At 37.8% G+C, this 20,353-nt stretch overlaps 1 protein-coding gene across 1 annotated transcript in view; it reads left to right on the top strand.

The window, feature by feature from the left end:
• Positions 1-788: 788 nt before the first annotated feature.
• Positions 789-20,353, top strand: part of LOC130076876 (leucine-rich repeat and immunoglobulin-like domain-containing nogo receptor-interacting protein 3) — a 70,278-nt gene continuing 50,713 nt past the window's right edge. Inside the window, exon 1 of the mRNA XM_056242159.1 lies at positions 789-1,122. The gene's annotated coding sequence lies outside the window, so the exon portion shown is untranslated. The remainder of the gene's footprint in view (positions 1,123-20,353) is intronic.

Raw genomic sequence — 20,353 nt, 5'->3', positions numbered from 1 at the left:
ATCTCACGACCAATTCGTACATGCGATTAAAGGTTTGTATGACCTCACTCACTCGTACGAATTCGTACGATTGGTCTAAACCCACGTGATGGGTAGGTTTAGGGGCGGGGTCAGGGGTAGGTCATTCATACGACTCGTATTCAAAAATCGTATGAATTTTGTATGAGTGAGGTCGGATGAATTCGTACAAATTACGCACTTTTTAAAATGTGATGACCATATTAGGTCCCAACTTTCAAAAACTCACAAGAACAGAAATCTTGGCTTTGTTTAGCAAACAGTAGCTCTGTGGAATTTCCCGCACGTTAATTCTGACCAATCGAAGTGCAGTTATGGAAATACGTTCAAGACACATGATCTGGCCAACGAGTGATGTGGATGTGGTGACTGCATTTTGGTTCGTTTCATCAACTCATCAATTGTTTCGGACCAGAGCAATCAGTGGTGTGAAAAGGAACCAAAATGCCTGAAAAATGCTACAAAATATTATTTTTTGCCCTTGGTCCGGACCAAATTTGAACCGAACTACAGATGTAAAGCAGGAGTTCCTCCACAACCACCCAGAATAACATCGCAATAGCTTAGCAACATATTAAATCTTTAGCTACTGTAAAAGGATATGTATTGTAAAAAAATTAAATAATAATAATAAAACGCTATAGGTGAATTGAACGTAATTGAATTATCACGAGCCCTAGCGACGCTACGTTTCTGCTCCAGTGCTGCACTTGTGAGACGAACCCTGAGTGTGTGTGTGTGTGTGTGTGTGTGTGTGTGTGTGTGTGTGTGTCAGCATCAGCGAAACCAAACAGCAGCAGGCAGCGCCAGAGACAGAGACAGTGTGTGTTCCGTCTCTCACACACAGACACGCACGAGCGCGAGCGCGAGCGCGCGCTGACACACACTCTGGAAGAGCATCTCTGATCGTGCGTGTGAAGGAAGAGGGTTTTATGTGGTCCGCGTTTCTGATGCCAGTGGTAAACACACACACACACACACACACGCGCGGGCTTGAGGACACGTATGGACTCGGTCGTGTGACTTATGGACAGATATGAATGAGGAGGTGACGGCGAGCAGGAGCCGAGGAGACACACAGATGAGGACACAGCCAAGACCTGGGTGAGTAAACTTCACACACACACACACACACACACACACACACACACACACACACGCACGCACACACGCACGGGTGAACCCTGAAGCCGAGATACCTGTGGAGCGCGTGGGTGAACACACTGAGGTTATGCAACATTATCCGAGGCTCTTCTGAGCAGGAGTGTGTGTCGCCGTCATCCTGGATGCTGTGAGGAAACAGGGGAAGTTTTGTTTGGATAAAGTGAGCCGACTCTCGTCACCCAGCCTGTGTGATGTTGTTCAGGCGTGTATTATGGCTCTTTCTATTGTAACACACTATATTGGTGAGAGATTGAGCTCCAGAGAGTCATGTTCAAGTCTCTGTCTCTCTTCTAGAAATCAGAGTAAAAGCAAACGCACTCTTCAGGACAGAAGGTTGTCGCCCGGAACACATTTCATCATGACCAGATTGTATGACTCAAAATTAATTTTCACACAAACTCGTGTTTATGCAATGCATTGATGTCAACAAATAACGTGGGCCTCATTTAAAGGCAAAAAATTAACGTTAAAAAAAGATCAAATAAAGATAAAAAACCGAAACATGAAAATTAGTCTTGTACTGTGTGTGTGTGTGTGTGTGTGTGTGTGTGTGTGTGTGTGTGTGTGTGTGTTAGTTTTAATATGTCTTGTAAACATTTATCTTTTCTGCTTTGAGGATTTTAAGTTCAGTATGTGTATATTAATAATTGAATCAAATATTTATACATTTAGTCTCCAGCTTAAAGGAACATGCAACAGCAACTTGTTAGTCCATTTCCTCCAGTGTAATCCATGTGAGTGATTATTAAAACAGTAATTAATCACATTCGGTTATACTGGAGGAAACCGTGTTTGGAGACACTCGCGCTGATTTTTACTGTAAAGCAATTTTATTGTGTAATGTTCTATATAAATGAAGTTTGCTTGACTCGATGGACAGGATAATGAGTAATGGCACAATGGAGGCACTTTCTTTTCTCACATGACATTTCATCTATATTTCTCAGTTCATGCTTTCAGTGATTTAATGCTGTCTTCAAATGCTATCAGAATTATCGTAAATATTATAATAAAAAATATAGTTTTTCCTCAACAGCTACAGTACATCGCCTTGTCTTGCCGTTAAAGTAGTGCATATTTACATATATGAGTAACCATTTCAGGCATATTGTATGTTTTATACACTATAACTTGTAATTTAGGGCTGCACGATATTGGGAATGCAATATAGGGTAGAGTGGGGGAAAACACCCCCCTTAAGGAAAATGTGACATTACTGTGAAACAAAACATAAATGTGACTAGAATTGCCATCCCAGTTTTGAGTGACTATGGCAGGAGTTATTTGCCAAATATTAAAATTGCTCAACCTTCATAATTTTTTTTTTTTTTTGACTGAAAATATTTTTGTACAAAGGGGGCGTTTTGCCCCAGCGGTGGGGTAAAACGCCCCCCAAGGTGGGGTAAAATGCCCTCTTTCTTACCAACCAGTTTGCTTAATAGATCAACAGCAAAATTAATATAGTTTTTAATCTCTAAAAGTAAAAGGCAAGTAATGCAACAACATGAATACCTATTAATATTTATTTCAGGAATGTACAAAATAGCCAAATTTCTAACATTTTAATATTTTGATTTCTACACTAGGCCTATAAGGGGTTGATAATTGATGTAGTATTTGTTCACCACTATCATCAAGAAAAACAGAAAACCCTAAATAAATATGAAACATAAATAAGTATATTTATAGTGAAATATATTCAATAAATGCATTAAAAGCCACTATGGTGGTTAGGTGGTTCACCTAACCACCTTCCATCATTACATCCACCAAGCTAGCTAGCTAATGCTCACTTGAGGTAATTGTTTCATGTTTTGTTCACATATTGTGATTTTAACGCCTAGTTACACTGCATTAAAGTGTAAAATAAAGACTTTGATAAACAGAAATATGTTACTGTAGTAATTATGATAAAGAGAAACTATGCCCCTTGGGGGGCGTTTTACCCCACAAGCTATGTCTTTAAAAAAAAAAAAATATATATATATATATATATATAATTATATTCCTTATAAATAACATATGCTCTCAAACTACAGACTTCACTATTCATCTATCATAAATCACTGTGATATCACTGTGAACAATATTCTATTAAACACTTGTTTACTAATATCTGAAAATTATAGCACTTTCCATGTAATCCTCTTCTCTTCAAATTCGTCGCTGGTGTTTGTCAGCTTCTCCATGGAGACTTGTATATCCCCGTTGTCAACGTAGTGCATAGCAATAGTAAAAATGTATCTTGATTCATTCTAGTGGTTATTTTGGGAAAAACGGGTGGGGGGCGTTTTACTCCAGGGGGGGTATTTTCCCCCACTCTACCCTACCTATTTTGTTTTTTTTGCGATATATATTGCGATATGAAAACAATTTCGACAGATGACTTGAACAGCTCTATTTGGAAATTTCTAGAATCATAGGGGTGATTTTGTAGGGGAGTGAATCTGCGTTTAAAATAATGAACAAATCATATTACAATAGAACAAAGATACAAATTAAATAAACAGTGCTTTATGTTTTTCAAGCAAGTCTTACTGTATTCAGGTACAGAAATGGAATAATCAAAGGTAAAATAACATAGTCTTCACTGTATACATTAATATAATTAATCTTTGTTAAAGCTACAAAAAGATTTTCTCTTTGTATTTTGTTGTTTGATTAAGATTAATGATGCAGGAATGTTAGGCTGCTGTCACTTTAAGAGTAAATGCACGGATCCAATATAATGATACGCATTCGTTTTTTTCTCTCAATTTTTTGGTTCACGTAAGCCATAAGCGACTGTGTTTACACTCGGTGAGACGGGCATTTTGATTACGCGTGTGTGTGTCCGTTCAAGCACACATAGAGAAGAAAAGGGAATTCGGTGTGTGTGAATTGAGTTCTCTTTCGCATCTTATTGCGCTTGATTGCTTTAAAATTGCTTGCGCGTTGAAACTGGCAGCAAACGATAAACTTTGGTACTTTCCTGTTATCCGGACCCCACGATGGCCTACCCCTAACCCCGCCCTTAAACCTACCCGTCACTGGGGTAGACCAATCAGGGACGATGGCCTACGCCTAACCCCGCCCTTAAACCTACCCGTCACTGGGGTAGACCAATCAGGGACGATGGCCTACCCCTAACCCCGCCCTTAAACCTACCCGTCACTGGGGTAGACCAATCAGGGACGATGGCCTACGCCTAACCCCGCCCTTAAACCTACCCGTCACTGGGGTAGACCAATCAGGGACGATGGCCTACCCCTAACCCCGCCCTTAAACCTACCCGTCACTGGGGTAGACCAATCAGGGACGATGGCCTACGCCTAACCCCGCCTTTAAACCTACCCGTCACTGGGGTAGACCAATCAGGGACGATGGCCTACCCCTAACCCCGCCCTTAAACCTACTTGTCACTGGGGTAGACCAATCAGGGACGATGGCCTACCCCTAACCCCGCCCTTAAACCTACCCGTCACTGGGGTAGACCAACCAGGGACGATGGCCTACCCCTAACCCCGCCCTTAAACCTACCCGTCACTGGGGTAGACCAATCAGGGACGATGGCCTACGCCTAACCCCGCCCCTAAACCTACCCGTCACTGGGGTAGACCAATCAGGGACGATGGCCTACCCCTAACCCCGCCCCTAAACCTACACGTCACTGGGGTAGACCAATCAGGGACGATGGCCTACACCTAACCCCGCCCCTAAACCTACCTGTCACTGGGGTAGACCAATCAGGGACGATGGCCTACCCCTAACCCCGCCCCTAAACCTACCCGTCACTGGGGTAGACCAATCAGGGACGATGGCCTACACCTAACCCCGCCCCTAAACCTACCCGTCACTGGGGTAGACCAATCAGGGACGATGGCCTACGCCTAACCCCGCCCCTAAACCTACCCGTCACTGGGGTAGACCAATCAGGGACGATGGCCTACCCCTAACCCCGCCCCTAAACCTACCCGTCACTGGGGTAGACCAATCAGGGACGATGGCCTACCCCTAACCCCGCCCCTAAACCTACCCGTCACTGGGGTAGACCAATCAGGGACGATGGCCTACCCTTAACCCCGCCCATGGTCTGTTCACCCTACTTTATTTGACCGAAATTCCAGAGTTATCAGCAAACTGACTAATACTTTACAGATTGGTCGTTTATGTTTATATGATTGTCAACGAATGGGTTGCTACATTTTATAAAAAAAAAAAAACGTTGGATTAAATATCTTAAATGTATTTTGGGTTTAATAAGATTTCCCGAAGTTACCTCAAGCACTTATTTAGTAAGATTATGCCTGTAAAGGTATTTTTATCATATGTTAATTAAAAAAATCTTGTATAATATGACTTGCTGTTTTTGTTTGGTTGGCTTTTATTGTATTTATAAGATATTTGAATTTCTCTAATTAAATTTTGCCATGAAAATAGCCATGGATGCTGACATGGCACTAAATAAAACAATCTGAATCTCAATAAGATTTCCCCAAGAAAAAAGTGAGAATAATTCATGTGAAGGCAGCAAAAGATCTCGATGAGTGTACACGGTGTTGGACTATTCAGTCTCATTTCTTGTCATATTTCTTTTGTACTGTTGATAATTGTTTTAGCCACTGTCTCCCTTGGTGAAAACAGCCCCAAATGAAAGTAATTATGAGTTATATGAGACGGCCCAGACGAACATTTTATTGCTTTGAGACTTGTGTTTCAAATTTGGCAGATCTTACTTAGAATCAATTAGATGTCAACTTTGTCTCAGATGCCAAAAAATCCTCTTGCGAAATAATAAAAAATATCAATATTTAGTAAGAGTGTAGAATTTTAAAAGCTCTGATTATTTGATGAGAACTGTTTGAGTGCATATTGAGATCTCAGGGTTCGTAATGGTGAGCATCGTTTGAGCCATTGTTGAGAAGATCTTAAACTCAAGATGAGATGCATGATATTACTGGAGTGATATTTTTAGAGACTCAGAAAAAAAATCTGATATGCAAGCAAGTCTCTATTCTAACAGTCAGGGATTGACATCTCTGTGACGGGAACGTGCAATAGTTTAGGAACATAGCCATTGATATCTGGCAGAAAACAATGTGAGATAAGCTTGTGTGTGTGTGTGTGTGTGTGCACAGCGTGTTATCTGCCTCTCTCCAGTTCGCAAGTCCAGGCCATTATAACAGAAAGTGTTTTTGACAGGCGCGTTACCGTGTTGCCCAGGGCCATGAGGGTTTTAAACAGGCTACAATCTCGAACCGCCAACGAGCGCATGAGAAAGACGGAGCATGGAGAGATGGAAAGAGAGAGAGAAATCAAGCTATAATGTACATAGCATGCATGTTAGCGTCATTCTGTTTGCCGTGTCCGCTTGAAGGTGAATCAGACGGGTCGTTCAGCAGGAATGTTATCACACTGGCCATCATTCAGTTTCTGCGGTGATCAAGCAAAAGACTCGAACAGAGGCAAAAAAACAGTCTTGATTATGGCTGAAATGCACATTAGCTGGTCCTCCGGGATGACAATTATGATTAAAACCAGTGATTTCGAATAAATGCATTGTTTGTGCTGATTAGACTGCGGAGGATGAGTTTTTTTGTATGTTTGCTTCCTTTTGATTAAGTGCTCATTTGCATACGTAAGGCGTACATTGAATTTTAAATAAGCAGCATTAAATGAGTGGTGTTATCTAAGACTAGCGTCACTGTTAGTGTTGCTCATCCTCGGCGAACAAACAAACCACTAACCCTGAACCACCCCAGCAAGCAATAGCAGTCATTTCAGCGCCTCGGTTAAATAGACCCGATATAGCCCAATGAGGAACACACTTCTAGACAAAATAACCTTGAATGTTTTGGTTACATGTTGTGTTTGCCAGAATAACTTGCGAGATGTATGATATTCCATCATGTAAGCAAAGTCAACAGTGATTACATGGTGTTTGGTTTCATTTCTTCACTCATTTCTTTATCTTATTGATAACTATAGTCTATTATTTGGTTATAACATTTTCACTGACAGCTCAAATTTTGCCTTGTTTTAGCCTAGACGTCTGGGCTGTGTTTAGACGGCTATTAGACGTCTTTTAAACGCAAAATTGCTCGCCGGGACACCATGAATGATTCTTCAAATAGGAGAAATAAATCACACAGATGCACATTAAATTCTAAATTAAACGTATTCTAAATTAAACGTCTAAATTGTTGTTGATATACTTTTCCTCCCTGTTGTGATGTACAATACATCCGAGTGAAACGCTTCTCAAACAAGAACAAATGTGGGCGGGGCTTGATTTTGTCTGTGAGGAGTTGATTGGATGGTTGTGGTTTGCTATTGGCTGATCTCATGTGAGTGACAGGTTATAGCCCCGCCCACATCATCAGAGAAGAGATGCTGCAAGAGAGAGGGGAAGGACACATGAATTTAACATGAATTTAAAACGATGATTTGCATTAGGGATGCACCGATATGAACATTTTGGGCCGATACCGATAACCGATAATTCTTTATATTTGAAAGCCGATAACCGATATTGGCCGATAAATCAAAATCCAATTTTTATATAATTTTTGAGAGCCTGATTGCAACAAAAAAAAGTCTCACAATTAAAATCGCACAATTATAATGCTCTCGTTGCCGATATGACAGCACATTTTGCACTTAACTATATTTTCCTTTTTGATTCCAATCATATTTCAAGCAATTAAGATCAAGCATGTTGAACAGTGCGCATCTGAAGTCTCTCAAGTGTTGAAGGAAATAATTCATTATTTATCACCTTTAATATATCGGCCAAATTGTATTATCGGGCCGATAACGATAACGTTAAAAATGAAATATCGGCCGATACCGATATGGTGGCCGATATATCGTGGATCCCTAATTTGCACGGATAAATAATTTAGAATACAGTGCTTAGCATAAGGGAAAACACCCATGCTAAAGTTGATTAAAAAGAGGAATAAAAAATCATCTTTTGGAAATTGATCTTAATGCCTTAAATAAAAAAATTTAGGAAAAATCCAACCTTTAAGGACACCAATTTTCTTTGTGAATGAATGATGTATCGTAAATAAATAAATGTTCTTCCTTAAAACACAGGGTGCATAAGTCCGGATTTTTATTTTTTAAAGGCCAGTTATTTCATGAATCCTGATAAAGTTCCCTTGGCCTTTGGAATTAAAATAGTAGGGTGTACTGACTTATGCACCCTGTATTTTAAGGAAGAACATTTATTTATTGGATTTTTCCTCATTTCTTTAATTAAAGCATGAAGATCAATTTCCAAAAGATAATTTTTTATTCCTCTTTTTAGTCAACTTTAGCATGGGTGTGTTCACTTATGCTAAGCACTGTATATACTGCAATATTCCATAACAATAAGAGTTGTTAATTTTTATTTCATGGTGACTTTAAAGACCTTTTACATGTTAAATGTTGTGATTTCTGATGCATTTGTGCGATCCCGGAAAGGCAGGGTCCCTGTATCCTCACCGGTTTGCCTGTTTGTCATTAGCGGTAATGAACGCTCCGCTAGCGAACCCAAACTAGCGCCTCCATCTGTTTTTCCTATTTGATTTTGTAGAATGAAGTAACGAGAAACGGAACACGTTTGACGGAGAAACAAAGTAGCGACAGGAAATGTTTGTCTTTTCATGTGTTGTTGGAAGTTTCCTCTTTCATTAGTGGAATGGATCCACATAATTAAGACTTGGCGCACAGTAGTGTTTTTATTTGGCTTGTTCTTAAATGGTCTCAGAGGGAAGTTTTATTGCTCAACGGTTGCTCTTTCAAAGCTTAATGGAGTTCTTAGTTAAGTATTCAGTTAATCTTCATAAAATAAAACGGATACAAATGAGTCATCATGCAGTGAGAATATATAGAGCTATGAAATGAATGTGGAACAGTTTAGATCGTTTGACCTTGAGAGGAACGTTTGAGGTCGTATTGATGGCTTTTGATTGCAGTCTTTGGTTTCTTGGCAAATCTGAGCTCAGTTTGAGATGTTGTTGAGATTTTGTGAGAACACATGTTGAGATCTCTAGAATATGGATTTTTTGTCAGCCAATTTTATTTAAAACTTAGAAATTGTATTTTTTCAATAATTTATCAACACATTTACATGGTAAACATATAAAATACTTGTTAGAGATAATTGTTATAAGGGGTCACCAAGCACCCAATTGTATTCGTTAGTGTTAGTAGTCTTATTACTATTAATCTTACTCCTCCTTCATCTGCTTATGAGTCTATGGCAGCCCATAGAAAATTATGAAATTTGGCACACAGATAGAGGAACGTCTGAACAATAACCACACCAATTTTAGAGTCTCTAACTCAATCCCTCTAGCGCCACCAACTGTCCAAAGTTGCATGCATGTTTATGCTAATAACTTTTGAACCATAACGGCTAGAAATAAAACTATTTTTTTCCTCAAGATTCTTCAATTGCACCCCATGACGTCATTTTCGACACATTTTGAAATTTTGTCCTACATGGTGAACATACTTTTTTTTTTTTTTTAAGTTATTAAAAGCTTTTTGATAAACCAAAACGTTCTCGAATAACGGGCGAACGATTTTGATGGAGGACATGTTAAAAATGGATGTAAGGCTATATTTCCGTAACGCCTCGGCGTATTCACACCAGATTTGGTGCATGTTATCACAAGCATGACCCGAGGATACTTGCAGTGTTTCGGCTTAGCGCCACCTACTGGTCTGGATAAATGCAAAATGGCTATTTTTGCTTATAACTTAGCTAATAGCTTTTGATGAGTTTTGCCTATTTAAATGAAAGTGGTCTTGATAAATTCCTTGAGTTATACTGAAAACAGTGATACTAATTATGCCATGTTTGTTTGACATTTTGAAAATTTACTTTTCAAAGAAAGATGTCGAATAACACATCAACAAATTTTATGCCAAGCTGATTTTTAGGCTGTAACTTTAGCGTATGACTCCAAACTTTTTTATGTGTCATTGTGACCTCACACTGACCTTGATAACAGCGCCACCTATTGGTCAAAAGTCATAAGCAATTAAATAATATTACTAGTGATTTATATTTGTGATTTTTCAGCTGTTTTGGGTAAAATAATCTAATGAGTCTTTAGTTACTCATTGTTGCAGTCTGTCTGATGCTTCCAGCCAAACTTGCATTACTCATCATGCTTTTTTTTTGTGCTTGGCCCTATTTATTTATTTTAATTGCACATTTATTTTCATTTAATTAATTCCATACACTCACAAACAACTGGTCTAGGAGAAACAACATGTATTAAAGAGATTGCATTGTATTTTTTTGTATGCGATCTGTCATTGTTCTGAATCACATCGGCAATTTTTTTACTAGATGAAATGTGACTTATTTATTTACTTATTTTATATAGAAACTGCATGTAAAACAGTGTGATTCTGTAGCAGAAATGTTGAAAAATGTGCAGCACATCTGGCACCCTCATCTCATTACAATTCATACCAGAATAAAAGAACAGACATGTAAAATTATGAGATATCTATTATAAGACAAAAACTGTCTGCTAGACACCATATCTGTCTGATGAGACAAAGAGAGACCGGCTTTATGAATCATAAGTCATCTGGCTAATAGACCACAAGAGGAGTATTAGCAGGTTTAAGTTAAAGATGCACTCAGTCATTTTTTTCTTGTTAAAAAAGTTTTATGCAAGGAAATTTGTAGAGATCACATGGATTTTTACTCACAGGATAAACTAATCATAATCAAATTGCTGCATGCAAATTCCATTTTTTTAAAAGAAATTAATACATTTATACAGGAAGGATGCATTAAATTGATCAAAAGTAACAGTGAAGACATTTATAATGTTACAACAGGTTTTTACTTCAAATAAATGCTGTTATTTTGAACTAAAAAATAAAATAAATCATGGTTTCCACAAAAATCGGAACTGTTAATAACATTGATAATAATCATAAATGTTTCTTGAGCATCAGATCCTCATATTAGAGTGATTTCTGAAGGATCATGTGACACTGAAGACTGGAGTAATGATGCTGAAAATTCAGCTTTGATCACAGGAATAAATTACACTTTACTATATATTCACACAGAAAACAGCTGATTTACATTGTAATAATATTTCACAATTTTTACTGTATTTTTGATCAGATAAATGCAGTGAGCAGAAGAGACTTTCAAAAACAGTAACAAATCGTAATAATACTGTATAATAGATCTCCTTACTTTAAAGGAAAGTTTTTTCCCCCGCTTGGCCAACACAGCAGACATGAACGATGAGCAAAGATAAAGATTTATTACCGAAAGCTAAATTGAATTTAAATCATATCTGTGTGTACCCAAAAGCTTATTGTAGCAATAACTTAATTAAAGAGATGGATACGCATGCCTGTTTAACAAGTAAAGTCCAACAGGTTTCTTGCTCAATCTGTTCAACTCTAAGACAAATATAAACTGACCTTGTGGGTAAAACGGCAATCATCGTTCATCTCTTCTGGACATCTGCACTTGTTTATGAGATAATTACATTAGTGATTTGTTTAAGTGCTGAGGAACATTCACACAAGAGTCCTCGTGTTGCTCTGAGGTGATTATGACGCTAGCGTGAAGGTTAAACCATGAGATCTGGTTTGGGTCTGCTGGCATTAATCTCTCAGAGAGCGTCTGTCTTCAGGAGTTCAATGCACTCGTTTGGAAATTCAGAACTGAGTCGAGAATGCTTTTTAAATTCCAGTGCGATTCTTGAATTTAAATTTGATTTAATTTGAGGTAGCAAACAGGAATCTGAATTGCAATGTAGGGAAAAAAATATTCAAATGAATTAAAATTCAAATAAATTCATGTTACCAAAATTTTTACTAGAAAATTAAAGTTCATCAAGATTACCTTAAATGATGGATGGATGGGTGGATAGACTGATGGATGGATGGATGCATAAATGGATAAATAGATGGATGCATAAATAAATGGATGGATTCATAAATGGATGGATAAATGGATAAATAGATGGATGCATAAATAAATGGATGGATTCATAAATGGATGGATAAATGGATAAATAGATGGATGCATAAATAAATGGATGGATGGATGGATGGATGCATAGAAAGATGGATGGATTCATAAATGGATGGATAAATGGATGGATGGATTCATAAATAAATGGATGGATGGATGCATAGAAAGATGGATGGATTCATAAATAAATGGATGGATGGATGGATGGATGAATTCATAAATAGATAGATGGATGGATGGATGGATGCATAGAAAGATGGATGGATGGATGCATAAATAGATAGATAGATGGATGGATGCATAGAAAGATGGATGGATGCATAAATGGATAGATGGATGGATGGATGGATGGATGCATAAATAGATAGATGGATGGATGGATGGATGGATGGATGGATGGATGGATGGATGGATGGATGGATGGATGGATGGATGGATGCATAAATAGATAGATGGATGGATGGATGGATGGATGCATAAATGGATGGATGGATGCATAAATAAATGGATGGATGGATGCATAAATAAATGGATGGATGGATGCATAAATGGATGGATGCATAGATGGATGGATGGATGCATAGATAGATGGATGGATGGATGGATGGATGGATAGATAGATAGATGGATAGATAGATAGATGGATAGATAGATAGATAGATAGATAGATAGGTAGATAGATAGATAGATAGATAGATAGATAGATAGATAGATAGATAGATAGATAGATAGATAGATAGATAGAAAGATAGATAGATAGATAGATGGATGGATGGATGGATGGATGGATGGATGGATGGATGCATAGATAGATAGATGGATGGATAGATGGATAGATAGATAGATAGATAGATAGATAGATAGATAGATAGATAGATAGATAGATAGATAGATAGATAGATGGATAGATAGATAGATAGATAGATAGATAGATAGATAGATAGATAGATAGATAGATAGATAGATAGATAGATAGATAGATAGATAGATAGATGGATAGACCTGCATTAGTGTCTGAGCATCAGCTTCATGGTTTGTGTTTCTGATGTAGAAGCTCCTCTTGAAGCTCGTTATTCTCCTCTTCATCCTGAACTCCTGAAGGTCAGTTTCTCCTTCTGGAACCCGAAGCTTCTGATTCAGATCAAACATGCATCAATGCATCCCAGAATCCAGTGCTTTTCCCCGGCGCTCCACCGCTAAATCATTCCCTCCACAATTATTACGTCTTTTTAAAGATGCATTTGACAGAACACACACTTCCTGAAGATTCTGCATATTCTTGAAGATTCTGTGTGATTTTTGGACACTGTTTCATTGATAAAATATTAGGTTTTTTGGTACACTTTACAGTAAGGTTCGCTAGTTAACATTAGTTAATGTATTAACTGACATGAACCAACAATGAGCAACACATTTGTTACTGTATTTATTAATCTTTGTAAATGCAGCTGTTCATTGTTTGTTCATGTTAGTTCACAGTGCATTAACTAATGTTAACAAATAACCTTTGATTTTAATAATGTATATTAGTAAAAGTTAACTAAGGTATAACTAATTTTAACTAATGAACCTTATTGTAAAGTGTTACTGGTTTTATTTATTTCTGAAACGGATGTAAATGACCCTCTTTCTGGCCATAAATCTGAACGCAATCTCAAACTGTCATATCAATATTGCATTTTAATGAATGATTTCCAGATGAAGCGAGCAGCAGCTGAGCAGAACTCGATCGATGCGGAGGAAATTACACACCCGTGTTCATGTTCTGGGTTCAGTCCAGGGTTTATGTCTGGAAGATTTATTAAATTGATGAAAGTTTGATTACGCACCTAAAATAGCTCGGCTAGCATTAGAACGGCTGGGATTTTGGCCTCGTATCAAAATGACTTTCAATCCTTTCAGGAAACTGTCTTTCTGTTGTGAAAAACGATTGTTTGACAGTAAATATGACGGATGTTGATGAAGCTGCAGGGACTCTGACAACTTTTTGGGCGAGACAAAATTAATGACTGTTACCGTATTTTCTGATTATATAAGTCATACTGCGACTAATATTACAAAGTGACTCATATAATGCGACTACATGCAAAAAAGCATAAAGCGCACACACTTGGATTGGTGCTGAATGAGAGAAGCTCGTGAGATTGAGGTTATTTGTAGACGGCATTTCCAGTTTTGTTTTAAATAAATTTGTTTAGGCTCGGCCTTTATATATATATATATAATTTTGGCCTACTTTTATTTCAGTTAACATTTATTTTTATTTTTATTCAGATTCCTGAATTTAAATTGAATTTGATTTGAGGTAGCAAACAGGAATCTGAATTGCAATGTAAGGGAAAATAATTAAAAATAATTGAAATACAAATAAATTCATATTACAAATTTTTTGACTAGAAAAGCAAAGTTTGTAAAGATAAACTTGAATGAGGAAATAGATGGATGGATGGATGGATGGATGGATGAATATATGGATGGATGGATGGATGGATAGATATATGGATGGATGGATAGATATATGGATGGATAGATATATGGATGGATAGATGGATGTATGGATGGATGGATGGATATATGGATGGATGGATAGATATATGGATGGATATATGGATGGATATATGGATGGATGGATAGATATATGGATGGATGGATGGATGGATAGATATATGGATGGATAGATGGATATATGGATGGATGGATGGATGGATGGATGGATGGATGGATGGATATATGGATGGATATATGGATGGATATATGGATGGATGGATGGATGGATGGATAGATATATGGATGGAAAGATATGGATGGATGGATATATGGATATATGGATGGATGGATGGATGGATAGATGGATAGATAGATAGATAGATAGATGGATATATGGATGGAAAGATATGGATGGATGGATATATGGATATATGGATATATGGATGGATGGATAGATGGATAGATAGATAGATAGATAGATGGATATATGGATGGATATATGGATGGATGGATGGATATATGGATGGATATATGGATGGATGGATAGATATATGGATGGAAAGATATGGATGGATGGATATATGGATGGATGGATGGATGGATAGATGGATAGATAGATAGATAGATGGATATATGGATGGATGGATAGATAGATGGATAGACAGAACTTTGCAAACATGGGAATGTTACTTTTGAATGTTTTCTGAACGTTCCCAAACAAGCAACATTTAAAAAACTTTAAATGTTTCAGAAAAAAACATTCCATGAACGATGTATAAATGTTTCTGTGCTAACGCTCTGAGGACATCATTAAAGACCAGGGCCTGTAAACAGATCTCAGCACTGAGAGTTCTCCTAAACCGCAGTAAAGGTTTCATCTAAAACTCTTTCACAGACCGGCTGAGACACACGTTTACTGATGAAGTCTTGAGCTGAGAGAAAGGGGGCGGAGTTGACCTCGTTGCTATGGATGATGTCATCAAGCTTACTAACTATCCCCACAGTGATTGGCTGATGGGGGAGGGGTCTCTGTCAGTGATTAAACATAGAAACATTGTAGAACGAGGTATCATGTTGCCATATTCAAATAAAGATTTAAAGAGGATGAATGACCTTCACATGAGCATATGACAGCAGTGTTTCTCCTGGAAACCGCTTGACACGCAGGAGAACAGCGTCTCGCTCCGCTCTCGTCTGTGTGATGGAGCGCCGCCGGCCGGGTTTTATTATACACAACACTCCTGTTGCCATAGTGACTCACTGTACGACACCTTGCTGGCGTCTTTGATGCATCTCTGTCAAAGCGGCTCAAAATCACTCAAGATTATACCACTCACAACAGCGTGTGCAAAACACACACACACACACACACACACACGCACACACACACACACACACACACACAACCTGTCCATCACACACACACACACACACACACACACACACACACACGCGCACCAACCCTACCCCTAAACGTACCCATCACAGAAAACTTTATCCATTTTTACATTTTTAATAAAACACTGTTTAGTATTTTTTTAACGCCATTTGAAATATAAGGACTCACAAATCACATTCACGTTATAATACCTGTGTAACACCAGTGTAACATCAGTGTAACACCAGTGTAACACCAGTGTAACACCAGTGTAAGACCAGTGTAAGACCAGTGTAAGACCAGTGTAAGACCAGTGTAAGACCAGTGTAAGACCAGTGTAACACCAGTGTAAGACCAGTGTAAGACCAGTGTAAGACCAGTGTAACACGAGTGTAACACCAGTGTAAGACCAGTGTAAGACCAGTGTAAGACCAGTGTAAGACCAGTGTAACACCAGTGTAAGACCAGTGTAAGACCAGTGTAACACCAGTGTAAGACCAGTGTAACACCAGTGTAAGATCAGTGTAACACCAGTGTAATACCAGTGTAACACCAGTGTAACACCAGTGAAACACCAGTGTAACACCAGTGTAACACCAGTGTAATACCAGTGTAACACCAGTGTAAGATCAGTGTAACACCAGTGTAAGATCAGTGTAAGACCAGTGTAACACCAGTGTCATTATACAAATTTCTGTCCAGAGTTCTTCAGAAACATTTGTGGCTAAATGCTTCACACCCACTTTGAGTGACCGAGATTAATGAGTCAAACAATGACTGTTAAGATATCACCGTCTGCTTTCCATTGGATTACAGATATGAAAACCTTTTCACAATATTCTAATTTTGAATTTGGGGTTTTCATAAGCTGTAAGCCATAATCATCACAATTATAACAAATAAAGGCTTGAAATATCTCACTTTGCATGTAATGAGTCTATAAAATATAATAGTTTCACCTTTTAAGTTTAATTACTGAAATAAATGAACTTTTGCACGATATTCTAACTTTTCGAGTTTCACCTGTACATAATACAAGTAATTATGAATTTTAAACAGCATTTTAAAGCGTAAACCGCAACAGTCTTGATAGTTCGACACCTGCAGGAACAGTTAGATCTCAGATGGTTTATATAACCTGCTGTAAAGTGTGTGAATATGACTTGTTGAACAATGACAAATATGTATCTCATCCTCCCACAAACACACACTCGCACTCTTCACCTGTGTCTCATCTTTCTCAGAGACACTTACAGACTCTCGGGTTTAAAATAGCTCTCTGAACACACTCCATGATCATAATTTTTAGTGAAAAACCATTGAATTATTTATTGTGAACCATGAAGGCGACAAAGACACCGAATCAGAGCATCATAAATTCATGACTCAGAACTGGCGCTTCTCCGGGAAAGTGACGAGTGACACAGTAAAGACGGAGAAGATCCGCGAGTGAACCTTCAAGTCTACACTTTCACACAGATGCAACATGCACTCTTAAAGTCACCATGAAATCAAAAATAAATACAAACCATCCTACAAATCGCATGTAACCTTTGAACAAAAACCAAATCTAGTGCACACAAATGCATATCTGTCTGTTACGATTGTAAGATCTCTCGGCTCGATTTTCACACAAATGTTACACAAATGTTAGGATTGGTGCTGTCAAACGATTAAAATATTTAATCGCGATTAATCGCATTAATGGCATAGTTAACTCACGATTAATCACATTAATGTCATAGCTAACTCATGATTAATCGCATTAATGTCATAGTTAACTCACGATTAATCGCATTAATGTCATAGTTAACTCACGATTAATCGCATTAATGTCATAGTTAACTCACGATTAATCACATTAATGTCATAGTTAACTCACGCTTAATCTCATTAATGTCATAGCTAACTCACGATTAATCGCATTAATGTCATAGTTGACTCACGATTAATCACATTAATGTCATAGTTAACTCACGATTAATCGCATTAATGTCATAGTTAACTCACGATTAATCGCATTAGTGGCATAGTTAACTCACGATTAATCGCCTTAATGTCATAGTTAACTCACGATTAATCGCATTACTGTCATAGTTAACTCACGATTAATCGCATTAATGGCATAGTTAACTCACGATTAATCTCATTAATGGCATAGTTAACTCACGATTAATCGCATTAATGTCATAGTTAACTCACGATTAATCACATTAATGTCATAGTTAACTCACGATTAATCGCATTAATGTCGCAGTTAACTCGCATTTAATCGCACATTTTTATCTATTCTTAATGTCTCTTGATTTCTTTTTGTCCCATTATTTTTTCTCATTTTAATGCTCTTATCAACATGGAAAAGTGGATCGGCTTGCTTTGTGCAAATGTTTTTTATTGAAAACAACTGGCATATACTGTGTTCAATTTCACACTAACATTCTCACTTGGAGCAAATAATCTCTCACACAATGTAACACTGTCCATCAATAAAAGGGTGAAAGAAATCCTGACGAGGTCCTGATATTGACGAGGGGGCGGAGAATTCGCATCAGCTGTGTGTGTGTGTGTGTGTGTGTGTGTGTGTGTGTGTGTGTGTGCTTGGCCATCATCAAGTGGTATTTCAGACTGGACGTGCTGCGATAATGATAGCTCAGTTCACAACGACAAAACACACAGATCACTTTGGTCTCGTCAATGGAACCAATTGGCAACTTTTTTAAAGTAAACTTTCCATTCAGAATCTTATTGGCATTCATTTCGGCGTCTCGCGCTCGTCATCCACTCAAAACGTAACGTTAACCTACTATTTGGCCGGCTCGCAAGCCCAAACAAGTGTGTGCGTCGTGCCTGTTGTTTTGTTTCCGGTCTAGCTAGATCCGCTTGCGCTTTGGTCGACGAAGCAACACAACGTCCTCGCGTGGCGCAAGACATTGAAATGAATGGGTCTCATATCGCATGCCGCGTTCTGTTGCAAAAGCATGTGAAAAAAACGACAAAGTTTGCTAGGCCAAAAAAAAACGTTAATCGTTAATAAAAAAATTAACGCCGTTAATAACGCGTTTAACTGACAGCTCTAGTTAGGATGGTTTGTATTTATTTGTGAAATATTATCTAGGCTCATTTATTTATATTTGCAAAACATAATGCATGTGTGTTACTCCACTGCATTTTCACTCAAATTGACCTTTGTACTCGCACATTGCTTTCTGTTTGTTTGCGAGTCGAGTTTTCCTTTGCAAAGCAGATCGAGTTTGTTTGCAAAATGCTGGATTTGTTTGTTTAATTATGGCACAATATTAACTCCATAGACTATTAACGCCTGCGCACATACATATTTAAATGCGCATATAGAGAGCCTAAGCCCCTCCCCTTCCGGTCGACCACCATGGGACCTTATTTCGGAAATAATTGTATGGTAGTCAATGGCGAGAGACAACAAATATTTTGATCTCGTTTGAATTGTGCCCTGAATTACACATATAATGTTTGTCAATTTAAAAGATACATTTTAAAGTCAAGAAAGTCGCAGTTTAATGTAAAACTGTTGAGGTATAAGACTGTCAAAATACGTAATTACAAAGACTACAAACCCCAAAGGCGCACATTTTCTCTCAATGAGTGAAGCTAACTTTACTGAAGCTAACTTTACTGAAGCTAACTTTACTGAAGCTAACTTTACTGAAGCTAACTTTACTGATGCTAACTTTACTGATGCTAACTTTGCTGAACCTAACTTTACTGAAGCTAACTTTACTGAAGCTAACTTTACTGAAGCTAACTTTACTGATGTTAACTTTACTGAAGCTAACTTTACTGAAGCTAACTTTACTGAAGCTAACTTTACTGAAGCTAACTTTACCGAAGCTAACTTTACTGAAGCAAAAGCAAGCTAACTTTACTGAAGCTAACTTTACTGATATTAACTTTACCGAAGCTAACTTTACCGAAGCTAACTTTACCGAAGCTAACTTTACTGAAGCTAACTTTACTGAAGCTAACTTTACTGAAGCTCACTTTACTGAAGCTAACTTTACTGAAGCTAACTTTACTGAAGCTAACTTTACTGATGCTAACTTTACTGAAGCTAACTTTACTGAAGCTCACTTTACTGAAGCTCACTTTACCGAAGCTCACTTTACCGAAGCTAACTTTACCGAAGCTAACTTTACCGAAGCTAACTTTACCGATGCTAACTTTACTGAAGCTAACTTTACTGAAGCTCACTTTACTGAAGCTCACTTTACTGAAGCTAACTTTACTGAAGCTAACTTTACTGAAGCTAACTTTACTGAAGCTAACTTTACTGA

This window comes from Rhinichthys klamathensis, unplaced genomic scaffold (assembly GCF_029890125.1).
Source record: "Rhinichthys klamathensis goyatoka isolate OS25496 unplaced genomic scaffold, OSU_Roscu_1.1 h1tg000703l_1, whole genome shotgun sequence".
In the NCBI taxonomy this organism is placed as follows: domain Eukaryota; kingdom Metazoa; phylum Chordata; class Actinopteri; order Cypriniformes; family Leuciscidae; genus Rhinichthys; species Rhinichthys klamathensis.
This window is presented reverse-complemented; position numbering and strand designations above follow the sequence as displayed.